The sequence below is a fragment of the Helicoverpa armigera genome, chromosome 13 (assembly GCF_030705265.1).
Source record: "Helicoverpa armigera isolate CAAS_96S chromosome 13, ASM3070526v1, whole genome shotgun sequence".
Lineage (NCBI taxonomy): Eukaryota > Metazoa > Arthropoda > Insecta > Lepidoptera > Noctuidae > Helicoverpa > Helicoverpa armigera.
Window position 1 is genome coordinate 2,305,048 of NC_087132.1, and position 13,573 is coordinate 2,318,620.

Consider the following 13,573-nt stretch of genomic DNA (forward strand, 5'->3'; position numbering starts at 1 on the left):
ATCCGCAATACCTTAACTTGATAGACGTTCGTATTGTCAGAAATACCGGTATTTGGCTGCGTCTATGCACGAGTAGCAAATGAAAGTATGATCGTTACGAGACTGTGCAAGAAGGAGAGATATACGTGGAGAGAGGTATTTTGTTGTCGTATAATAGATATGTATTTAAATGTGTGTAAAATATATAATACCTCAAAACTAGATAGTTTATTATTTGCAATCATGACCTAAATACTTGATGTGTGCCAAAGACTACCAAAATTAGAATATACTAGATAGGCAATCCTCAAAATTAAACAAATAACACAATTAGTGAAATCGAACCACCATTATAAGTTGATTCACGGTCATCAGTCCAACAATAATATTGCTGCAACGAGAATTCATGATTCAACAAAAAGTTTGCCAGAAGAAATATATCTAGGTATTACGTAAGTAGACAACAGAAGTGGCATTGACACAGTAACGGGTCAAGTTTGTCTGTATGACTATTGGAGTTTTTCTAACAGAAATATATTTTATGCCAAATCATTGTTTGGCAATCAATTTGAGTGTTATTGTCACCTGCACCTACATTATTGTTAAAATACACACTTGATTTTTATGACCAGGTATTCTTAGAATATTTATGCTAAGCAGTCTATTTTTATTTCGTATGCTACTTGCTGGACGAGTCAGTTATTTTGCACTTTTGTGTGATTTATTCTAAAAATAAACTACTAAGAAACTCATAAAAAATTTATGTTTCTATAAACAGTAATTTTTTGCTGCAAAATTTTTCGGCCACTGCTGTTATCTACAGGTACCTACTAATTTTAAAAAAAAAAAACATTTTTTTAACCTTTAAAATTATTTGACTGTTGGAAAACTACACTCTCCGAGTAAATTATAGCCCAAAATTCCCGTACGGGCAGTGGTTCTCACGGGACGTGGGTGAAACCGCGGGGAACGACTAGCGTTACCGTATTTCTAGGAAGACCTTACATCAATTTATGGGGAAATAAATTACGGATATAGAAATAAATAGTCAACCATGGTCAACCTTTAATGTATTATTGGCAAAATATCCGTATATAAAATTCAGGGTTAGGTTATTTCATTGAAAACTAACATAAAATCTAAGTATATGATTTATCTATACCTACCTACCTACCTACTTACATAAAAGGAAGCTGACTACTGATGTTTACATAATATGTATCTAAATACAGGTTGTATCAATGTCCAACTTATGAATAATTTTATGACTCAAATTAAAGCAACGGATGCTTCATTTAAAGATTTCCTAGTCACTTTGAACTTGAGAGCTTATAGTGAACTTGAGAATTTTAATCTGCGATTTTTTGGCATTACTTATGACCACCTTAACTGGCCGGCTTATCTATTATTTTCCCTTCATCATCATCCTCGTGCCTGTTCATGCTGCATTCCTTTAAGAATTAAATGCAGATAGATAAATTGCCGACAGAGGTGCTCGAAAACCGGCCAACACATAAACGTCATTTATCACAATTTCTAGCTTAAAGCCTTTATACATCAGGCTAATTCTAGCCAATGATTTCTAAATGTGAAACCACACACACTAACACAAAAATCACACAAACGTACAAATCCCATGCACACTATTGCATACCCAAAGCAATCGTTACACAGCACGCAGTAAGGAAAGATCAGCAGATATGCCATAATACAGATAGGTCAGGAGGCACCTATCTTCAAAGTCAAAGTCAAAGTCAAATCATTTATTTCATTTAGGCCTTTACAAGCACTTATGAACGTCAAAATTATAACTAAGTTTGATTCTAGTTGCCCATTCCAAAAGTAGCTTCCTATGGAGAAGAACGGGCAAGAAACTCCATGGTTACTCTTTTTAAAAATAATATAGTATTACAGTTTGTATGTATTGATACATACAGTAAAAGCATGCGAAGATCATGTAGAATCGCAAAGACAAATGAGGATAAAGTGACAATTAAAATGCTACATGGTGTTCACATTTACAAATTGGTTTATATTTTGGTACAAAGTTACAAACAAATAATCAAAAGATGAATACAATTTTATTTGCTGGTGTAGTTTTAATTTGTTAATTAATTAGATATTGTCAGTATGTCCTATGGAGCAGGACCAGCATGTTTCCAAGCATTTTTATCTTGAATGTAATCTTCTAATTTATAATATGCTTGCTTACAAAGTGTGGCTTTTATATGAGTTTTAAACCGCAAGTCATTCAATTCCAGAATGTTGTCTGGTATTTTATTATAACATTTGACACAATATCCCATGAAAGATGTATGTACTTTAGATAATCTAAACTGCGGGATAGCTAACTTATTTTTATTTCTAGTGTTATAATTATGTCTATCACATATTTTATCAAACAAATGTAAGTTTTTCCTAACATACATGATATTTTCATAAATAAATTGGCAAGGTACGGTCATGATATTAATTTTTTAAACAGTTCCTAAGAGATTCACGACCACGTAAGTTGTACATAGCTCTGACCGCTCGCTTTTGTAAGATAAATATGCATTCAATGTCAGCAGCTCGTCCCCACAGCAGAATGCCGTACGACATGATGCTGTGGAAGTAACTAAAATATACCAGTCTAGCTGTTTCTACGTCCGCTAGCTGCCTCATCTTTCTAATAGCATAGGCGGCCGAGCTAAGACGACCCGCAAGAGATGTTATGTGGGGTCCCCATTGTAGTTTTTTGTCAAGAGTGATTCCCAGGAAAACTGTCTGATTTATAAATTCTAGTTTTTGACTATTGAGTATTATGTCACATTCACTACTTTTTACATTTGGCAATGAAAATCGAATGCATTTTGTTTTTTTTTCATTAAGAGCCAAGTTATTTGCGTTGAACCAATTTTGAACCTGGATAATGGAATTGTTTACGTCGTCTAGGTCGTCGTCTTCATTCATACGATTCATTCAATTCATACGGTGGGCATAAAAAAAACATCTGTCAACGATTTGCGGTGGATATTTCAAAAAGGCCGGGTCCAAAGAAGGCGTATAAGGGCGATAACATTAACGTTCCTAGTTACCCGCTCACTGGCATTTTAGCGCGCTACTTTCTTAGGAAATTCTCCATTATAGCACCTCCGCCAGTAATTTTTTTCTCCATGTTACACCGCTAATTAAAACGGCAACTCTAACAAATTCAAGTGCTGCACAGTTAATATTTTGTACAAAGCGACGCGGCCATGAACGCCTAATAGTTCATAGTTCTATATACAGTCATTGACTTTATAGGTATTATAAACAAGGTTCTTACTTGTTTTTTGATAAACCGTTGTTTATGTGTCATAGATTTTAATAAAAATATAGGTATTGCCTAGTCAAGCTCTAGCGGGATTAATCAGAAACCGTAATATGCAATAATAATCTATAGTTATAAATAGAAAGATTTCTTTGTTTGTTAAAGGCTCCGAAACTACTAAACCGATTTGAAGAAGTAGTCCCCACGGGACGCGGATGAAAACACGGAAAAACGGCTAGTTATTACTATAAAAAATGGAATTACCTATATCGGAACAGACATATTTAAGAAAATCTTAAACACATACATGTGTTATTTCTAAAAGATTAGGCAGTTTCATTGATTCTCTTAAAGTCTCAATGCCAACCAAGTATTTTAGACTTTGCACTGATGATCTAAGTTTCATAAGATAAAACCTTAGAGCCGCCAAATAAAAAACACGTAGCTTTCCTCGATAAATAGGTACGCTAGTTAATAGGTACTGAAAGATATTTCAAATCACTCCAGTAATTCATGACGTAAACATGTAAAGCAAAACAAACAATCTTTTCAGCTTCATAATGACGTGACCGCAAACTTATTCTTCAGAATATCGCGACCGTGAAAATGATTGTATAATTAATATTTGTGTTTGTACGACAAGGCCAAATGTTAAATGCATTATGATATAATAAGCAAATTATCTTCAAAGTGCAAAGTATTACATGCAAATCTTGACTTAAGAATTTAGCAGGAAAACGTAAAATTATTCGGAGTGTTTCCATGGTGAAATCTGTATAAGGCCATTTCAAATCTTCGGGGAATACCTACAAAATAGTAGACCAAGCAAGGTAATTTGGATATGTAATATGGATATGTAAACAGCTAGCATAAATCACAAATCGGAAATGATTCTTAATGATGAATAGCCCTCTTCAAATAAGTAAAGGCCAACGCTTCGTTCGCGTCGAGGCAATTTCTCGGACCCGGACAAACAGTATTTAAGTAATATTGCCCTATCTCAGGCTCTAGACTTCTTGGTAAAAATTCAATTTTTGGCGTGAAATCACGACCAGCAAATAAACAACTGAAACAGTCTACAGGAGTTGTTGATAAAAATCGAACACTTGCAATATTCCACCCAATGTAAGTCACCATGAGAAGTTTCGTAGAAAATAATGTTCCTATCAGATAGACCCGCGTCATCCATAGACAAATAAATATAACCTTTATGCAAGACCGCTGCAACTTGGAGCATCGTGAAGCAACATTGCCCAACCAAACCGCAGCGTTTGTTCCACAGATTTGTAACCTATAGTTATGAGAATTGCCTACTAACGCCATTTTAGTAGGTAGATTGCTACAGTTACAGATGTCACATCATCATCATCTCCTGAGCCTTTTCCCAACTATGTTGGGGTCGGCTTCTAATCTCACCGGACGCAAATAAGTACCAGGGTTTTAGAGGCTACATTCACATAACCTAAAGATGGTATTCCTTATCATCAGCATTTTTATCATATCACTAGCAGGTCCCTTTCTTACAGAGCGGAATGAACGTTCATCACCACGCTTGCTCAGTGCGAGTTTCCAATTTCACACAGTCCTCAAGATGTTTTCCTGTACTTTATTTATTAGTCATTGGTATCCAAGCTTTACTGCCAGCGGTTTCACCCACGTCCCGTGTAAACTACCTACTTCGCGCAGCGAGATAAAAATATGGGACGACTATTCAACACTAAAAGAGTCGATACCCGTCAGTTCCTTGACGACCAAAAGATTGACAAGATCTATCTATGACTATTAAAGACTTTCTGGACTAATGTGTATCCAAGTGAATGCTAAGATCTTTAGATCATCAGTGGCGCTAATAATGCCTCGCTATGATAATTATCACACATTATATCACAATTGTCTACAGTCAGTTTATTTTTCCTCTAAGTAAAATCAACATCGATTAAATAATTAACACCTACTTATTTGTCGTTAACTTGTTTAGTTAAAGACTTGTAATTCTTACAAGGAATACCTATACGAGTAACATTGGATTTACACTTCCTGCCAATGAATAAGGGACAGTTACAAAAATTCTGCGGAAACCTTTATATAGAGGTAGTTTTGATCGATATGTATTTTTACGCAGAATATTTGATAGTTTGATTGGAGATGATTTATATCATGAAGGATGAATTTTGATTAATTATTCTTAATACCAATATTATAAAGTTAGACGATGTAAAACATAAAAGATATATATGAAATCACTAAATATCTATAAGTCATTAAGACATAAAATACAGATAAATGACGACATTAAATAAATAAGATTATATTGCAACCAAATATTTGACAATTTGAATGGCGAAAACTTAATCGCCAGTCGAGTTGAGATCGATAGCTTTATCTACCACTAGACTCAAGGCCATTTGTGCATAAAACCAGTTCCAAAAACCACTATTTGCTTAATAAATATATGTGAAATTTTATATTTAAATTTTATTGTAATTAATGCTTTTGAGTGATTTACATCACATTATTATGGAATTCTCTGATATATTTTTTAATAAATATCATAAACTGGTTCACTTTTATTGCATTGCAGTGTAAATAGTGTTAAATAATGCAAACACGGTAGAATGGCGTGCCAATATAATGATTTCCTATGCTCGTTAGTTGCATGACTACTAAGTGAATTGTATTTTTTATTTAATTACTATATAGCCAAGTAATTTGCTCGTTAAATTAACAAATGGAGGGATAATAGATAATTATCCAAGCTATTCCCCAGTGACGAAGGTACCAAATATATGTATGTTTCTTATAGGTGGTTTCTGAGCACCATAACTGTATGGGAACAGTTATCCATATTTAAGAGAAGATTTCTCGGCAAACAGATTATTAGATTTTTGGTACATATACACTCAAGAATATTCGAGAAAATATCAAATTCCGAGAAAGGACTCCATTTGAGCAAAGATTGAACTTTAACTTAATCGGCAATTCTATCAAAATTGTCTCATAGGGATCAGCGTTAGCTTCAGCCCCACGTATGTCTTCAGAAAATCCTGGACTCTAACAGGCCCGTAGTCTGGTGGAGACATACATTAACAATTAAGAATACAATACTGCTTTCACCTAGCTTCACCCACGTCGTAATCGAACATAAAGTCAAAAAATATAGCATCGATTTGAATAACATCTCGGATCACCCGGTATGAGTAGGTACATGCCAACACTTACATAAGATTATTATCGTAATCATAATCGAGATTATAAGAAAGTTTGTATTGATTGTATCGCTAGAACATACGCGCTTATTTCGACATGTGTAGCATCGGCCCATTAGCTCAGTTGGTTAGAGCGTCGTGCTAATAACGCGAAGGTCGCGGGTTCGATCCCCTCATGGGCCACGCTTTATTTTTGATGTTATTTCTTTTTATGCTTTTTCTTAGGACTTCTTCTGTTATTTTCAGTAATTCGATATCAAATATCAAATTCAAGCTCAAGTTTTCCAGTATCCAGTAAGATGAAGCTTTCGGATATTATAGGAATATGGGTTAAAATACCTACTTGTGTTTCTTTAGCGCCATATTTTCATTAAATTATTGCAGCAGCCTTTAGTCACAAATTTAAATTAAAATAGCTGGATCATTCTTTTAATACGTGATTTATACCCGAAAACATGATAATTTATCTTCACTTTAATCAATGCCAAATAACGGAAATTTTTACGTTAACTTTGATAAGAAATGTGCATTCAGTGTTAATTAGCTGTAAAAATAAAGTGATTATTATGTCAATTAAATGCAACAACCACATCTACATTAAAATCCACTGTCAAAGGTTACATACACTACCTAAGTATTTCTGGAAAATTTGCATGTCCAGTCAGCTTTAGAAGTAGCTGAACAAATATAAATTTTCAAAACTGCTAAAAATACTTTGTTGTCGATAACTTAACAAAGTATTCACATTTTTTTGAAGTTTAAATTGCGTTAAGTTGATAAGAAAGTATGACCCTTTTCTTTTAATTATTATAACCCTTTTCATTGCCAGTTAATGTGAAAATTATGATTGGTTCAGCTACTTTTGACGCTGACCATACAATTATATACAAAGTATGAGTTACCAGGTTTCATGAGATAAAACCTCTTTTAATACATGAAATAAAAACATATATAGGTATTACCTATAACGGTGACATAGCACTTTATCAATGCACATACATCTGTGAATAAATATTACCTAAGTACATCGACCACTTCCTAAATAGTTCGACCTAGAGAATTTTGCACATTTAGGCGTTTTTTGCGGTTAGATAAAATATTGCTATGTCATGATGAGGTAGCTAAACCACCAGTTACATTGATCTTAACTGCAATTTATTTATGCAACGTACAAAATTGCTTAGTTACTTGATAATTCGTAGATAAACATAGGTGCATTGCGTAGACGGACTCTTTATGAATTTTTTATTAAATTTGTGGTTTACAATAATAATTTGTTTATCTATTTGTTATTTTTTTTTTAATGTTAAAAACTGCACGAAATGTTACAAGTTTTGATAAATCAGAGTTTATACAAATATTTTAAGGAAGAAAAAAATTGTTTGTAGTAATTGCGGGTGAAACCGTGGAAAAAATTACGATTACTTCTATTTACTATTATCAGTCACTTCAACATTCATAAAGATAATTTATTTAGATACTAGCTTTTGCCCGCGACTTCGTTCGCATGGAATAGTGACTTCCGGCATATTTTTGGTTTGTACCAATAGATGGCGCTATATGTCCGGAATATTTTTTTTTTTTTTTTTTTTTTAAATAAAAACTGTCCTATGTCCTTTCTTAAGTTCCAAACTATGTCTGTACCAAATTTCACACAAATCGGTTCAGTAGTTTAGGCGTGAAGAAAAGACAGACATACAGACAGACAGACAGACAGAGTTACTTTCACATTTATAATATTAGTATTTTTTTTTTTAAATAAAAACTGTCCTATGTCCTTTCTCAAGTTCCAAACTATGTCTGTACCAAATTTCACACAAATCGGTTCAGTAGTTTAGGCGTGAAGAAAAGACAGACATACAGACAGACAGACAGAGTTACTTTCACATTTATAATATTAGTTAGGATAATAGGTTTCTCTCTATGAAGCCCTGACCATGGAGCTTGGACCAAGTGCCTGATGCCGGTGGGACCAATTTTTTAAATTAAATATTTAAATATGTAATTAAATGTTTATTAAATAAATAATCATATTCGGTATGCAATATTTATTATTTTAATTAAATATCCTCTGTAGTTAAGCACTAGGTACTCCATGGTCGAAATATTTGTTGAACGTTGAGTAACAGCATTCAGGCTGTATTTTGCAACTCACGCCTTGCAGAATGCAATCTATTCTGCGATGTGACCGTAAAGTTTCAACTATTACCTAGCTAGAGTATCATAAAGTAGACATACATAGACATGTAGATGTTAATACTTTAATAGCCTGTTGTTTGAAACATTGGCTCCATACAAGTAAATATTAATGTTAAATTCCTATGAGTGAGTAAAACAATAGATAGTTGGAATTCTTGAATTCCTACCTCTAAACCATCTATCTTCATAAACCCGAAGTAATTAAGGGACCTAACAATTCTTCTCACACGGAATTGTTCTGCAGATAAATCTTAAGATGACTTTTTCTACAGAGACATAACTTGTAATCAGGCGTTTTCTTCTGAAGAAAATTGATTGAAATCATTAAATTGTAGGTATTAATTTCTACCCAAAATAATATTTACAACAATTACGAGCTGATATGACTTACTCCATATCAAGAAAGATAAAAGAAACATTGATAACCTCTATTAAAAAGTGAGTTTGGGAAATTAGGTTAAGAACACTGTTCGCAGATAATTATAAAAATATAAGTACAATGCATTGATAAAGCATTGTACTTACTCTAAATCTGACTACGTTCGATATCTTTTACATCATTATCATCAAGACTTTCCATTGAAATTGATTCCAGAAACTCAGTTTTAAAGTAGGAAGGAGTTATCGTAAAGAAATGGATCTATGATTAATCAAGAAACATTGGTATGGTAATTCTTAATATCCTGAGATGTATTTTAAGTTACAAATGCTTTTGCAATCTGCATCCAGTCAATCTAGAAACCAAACTCAACTAGCAACTTCATAGCAAAAAGTTTACTCAAACTCAATCAAAAGTCATGATCAAAAACATAGGGGGGTATTACCTATACAGACTATTGCGATCTAGCGTATCTATTACCTATCGAAAATGTGGGGGAATGTGGTCGACCTCAGTGTCGTCGTAACTCGTAATATATCTGGTTGCGACACTAACACGCTGCTCTCGTTATCACCACGAATATGTGTCAAACTCGATAATGAGAGAAATTGTGTTGATTTTATTTTTGACTTCATCTATACTTTCAGTCTCATAGCTCGATGGGACGGCAATCCGACACGACCTTATATAGATCTGGCGCAGGACCGACCATTGCGTGCTCTCCTATGCACGGGTGTATCAATCGCCATCTTGATTTTATTTTTGACTTCATCTATTCTTTGAGTCTCATAGCTCGATGGGACGGCAATCCGACACGACCGGATAAAGATCTGGCGCAGGACCACAAAATACATAGGTACAGAAGTCAATCTCATGTATGTACTTCACTTTTCATGCCTAAACTCGGCGGTCGCGCTAGGGTTGTCAACTTTTTTATGCGCATAAAACTAACGTGGTAGTGGTACTCTTATTTATTTATTGTTGAAAATAAAACAGGAAAAATGAAATATAAACCAATAATAATAAAATATTTGATGTGGCATAGGTACAAGAGGTTAATAAACACTTTCAACGGAAATTAGTTTGAACGAGATACCGATCTTTTTCAGAAACAAATTTATAATTTTGTTATTCAGACGTATATACCATAAAACACTATGTAAAACAAAGTACCTCTTTACTTGCGAACAATTTTTTTTTGTATGTAGGTAATTGGTTGGTACAGTCCCTAATCTAAGCTTGCTTCTACCTACAGAAACCTTGAATGCGAGTCCGACTCGCACTTGACCGGTTTTATTTCGTCTACTTTACAACATACTCTCGCCATGATCACAAAAATTATTAACTCCTACTACCTAGTAATAATCTTTGAGGGTACGTTGGGAGGTTCGCCTGGGTCGACACTAGCAAAACTTATTACGGCATTGGGCCAGAGGCCGCCGCCGGGGCGCACCTACGGCGTTTATTAAACGAACCATCGAAATATGAGAAAATAAGTAGGTACATACTATAAGTAATACGGCAGGCTAAAAAAACGACAGTTCACTGTTCATTATCGCATTAAAACAACCGTCCACTGAACAATTATAATACGAGTTTTTTGTTGCTCCATTATTACTTTTTCTTTAGTTATTAAAATTAAAAATATTACAGTCAAATTACAGTTAGTATCACAAACGCGTGCACATTTATCTACCTTGTGTGTGACGCGCGTGCCTCAAGAAAACGGCAGCCGCGCTCGCACTGTTCTGAGTTGTTTTGAGACAGCGCGTCTGTGAACACGCACACATAGACACCTAAGTCTGCGTGACTCGAACGCGCTTTGTATGTAGATTGACTTCTGTACCTATGTATTTTGTGGCAGGACCGACAATTACCTACGTGCTCTCCGATGCACGGGTGTATCAATTCGCCAACTTCCATACTTTATGTACCCATTAAATCCCACAAAACTATTTCAGCCCGACCCAGGAATCGAACTCAAGACCTCTCTCACTGCAGTCGCGCTTGCGACCTCCAGATCAACAAGGTATTATGTCTTGTATATTTTACATTCCTTCCAGGAATGATATAACATATTTTTTTTACTTTTCTGTTTTGTTGCAATTTCATCTTATTACGTATATTATTCCATAGCAGTTTTCCTTACAGTTCATTATATTTAATTGTCATATAATTTAATGCTAATAGCGTAGAGTATTGCAGTTGTCATTGTAATTTTGTCTGTCTGTCTGTTTCCTGTACAAACGTTATTATGGTAATTGTAGATATAATCTTATATTTAATTGAGTCGTGTATACCTTTGACTTTTCAAGTAACGTTCTAAGTACATAATGTCGTAATCATTTATTCGTAATAGATTAAAATTAAATAAGAGTTTTTTTATGTTGTTCTAAACTCCAAAGATTAAGAATTACAAGTCTTAATCTAATAATTTTGAGTATTTTTTTCTGAAGAACCTATGGATGGGTGACCATCTTTTCATAACGAGTTCTTCCATGTTTCGGAAGGGACGATACATGGCTGGGTCCAGGTTGTAATTTGAACATGACAGAAACTAATAATTCTCACACTTTTACTTAGGGGTATATGTTTGCACAGGAAACTAAGTTGAGAGGGTCAAATATGCAGTGGCTCCATGTAAAACATTGGTACTCAGCTGCATCTGATTAGACTGAAAGCCGACCCTAATGTAGTTATTATAAGCCCAAATATTTTGAAGCTTAACCCAGTCTTCCTTGTTTTAACTATATCTTTTGCCCAATACTTGGCAATGTGTCAAACAAAGACATCGAGAGTACACCTTTAACATCAGCAGAATAACATTACAGAATGGGCTCAAGGAATTATGTTAAGAGGATTCATTGCATCTTCATCAATGTATAAAGGTAAACTAATATATAAAAACCCGTAGGTAATAAGTACAGATCAAAATACATATCACAATAAAAAAAAATGCAATAACATCTACAAAAAATGGTTGAAGCTAAAACGCGTCACCAAAACAAAGTTAATTATACTTAATTAACTTTATTTCAATACCTGCACACGACGGGTATTATTTGATGGATAAACAAAAAAAAAGTTTGGGTTATCCGACCTCATTTAAACTCCTTTCAGTTCTAAAGTCAGAACCTCAAAATTATCAAGAGATTTGGACAGTGAAGTAAATAATATAATAAAGAAGCTACTTAATAACTAATCGCAAATAAAATACCTAACAATTGAAATGACATCTTAATGTAAATTTATGAAAACGAGAAAAAAGTAAGCACCTAATAATAAAATACAAAACAATTGGTCATGAATAATTTAATACTATAAGTACAGTAATAACATTCTTGTAAAAATATATATTTTCAATATTACAACTGAAAATATAAGTCTACAATAATGACAGACTTTCTCGACACTCTATAATACGTACATAGCTATAAAATAAGTATGTGTATGTTTGACAACATTGCTACCAAGATGCGTTTGCACAACTTTCGATCGTTGCAGACATCTAGAATTATTAGCCTGTTAGATTTATACCGTCTTACCACAAAAACTTATAAACGTCAGTTTATGCCTTGTCTAAAAAAATTTCAAATTATGACGTTGACATATGGTTCATTTTGCAGCCAAAATTTTATTAGACAAGTGTAAAACAGGGTTTAAAGTTTTTGTAGTAAGGCCCCTAGGCTTTTAAAATACAGATTGGTTAAACGATACCAGTTTTCTTATATTGCTTTTTAGAGTGAATTTCCACAAATAGGAAAAAAGTAGTTTCAAAATAAAAACAATAAGCAAATATGGACAATGCCATCTTTAGCAGTCATTACCGGTAGTCAGAAGCCAGAAAGTCTGACAACCAGCAAAGGGTATTAGGTTGCCCGGTAACTGGATTGAGGCGGTCAAATAATGTGCTGTTTAATTTAATGTGCATTAATTACATTCAATCCTAATTGACGTAAGAAACTTAGTATGCGTACCTACCAGGTTATAAGCAATCCGGCCCTTCCCCAGTTTTTGCAAAAACATAAAATAAAAAATATCACCCATGGAAATATCCCTCGTCCAATCAGGTTTCAATTACTGACGTCAGCAAAGTAACCCATGGCGTATTATCCGGATCATTGAACCTTTATTATGAGACTTCAAGTATTTTTATTCGATGCTCATTTGTTAAAAATGATCCTCAATTTACAAGAATAATCATTTAATACGGGTAGGTATTGAAAATGTTTATCAAGAAAAAGTAACGGAAGAGCGCTGGCACATTACTTTTATATGGAGGAGAAATGCAGAATCTTATTAAGTTAACCGTTTTGTACAAATTAGCATCGTCTGTCACATTTTAATTTGGCGATTATCCTCTGTAACTGCGATATTCCACCAAAATTGTGGATGCGGCGAAGCGAATCTACAGCGATCATGTGATCGCGCACAATGGTTGCAATTCTGTGGATACTTTTGGAAAGGTTTGCACTCTTTGCAAGAGGGAATAGGCCCCTTTTTATCAAATGACTATTC

The 13,573-nt window shown here is 34.0% G+C and overlaps 1 protein-coding gene and 1 non-coding gene across 2 annotated transcripts in view; one reads left to right on the forward strand and one right to left on the reverse strand.

Annotated features, from left to right (window-relative positions):
- Positions 1 to 13,573, reverse strand: part of LOC110384347 (ATP-binding cassette sub-family G member 1) — a 40,597-nt gene that overhangs the window by 20,505 nt on the left and 6,519 nt on the right. The gene's annotated exons all lie outside the window — the stretch shown is intronic.
- Trnai-aau (transfer RNA isoleucine (anticodon AAU)) lies at positions 6,587 to 6,660 on the forward strand. Its single transcript has one exon. It is a non-coding gene; the product is annotated as a tRNA-Ile (tRNA).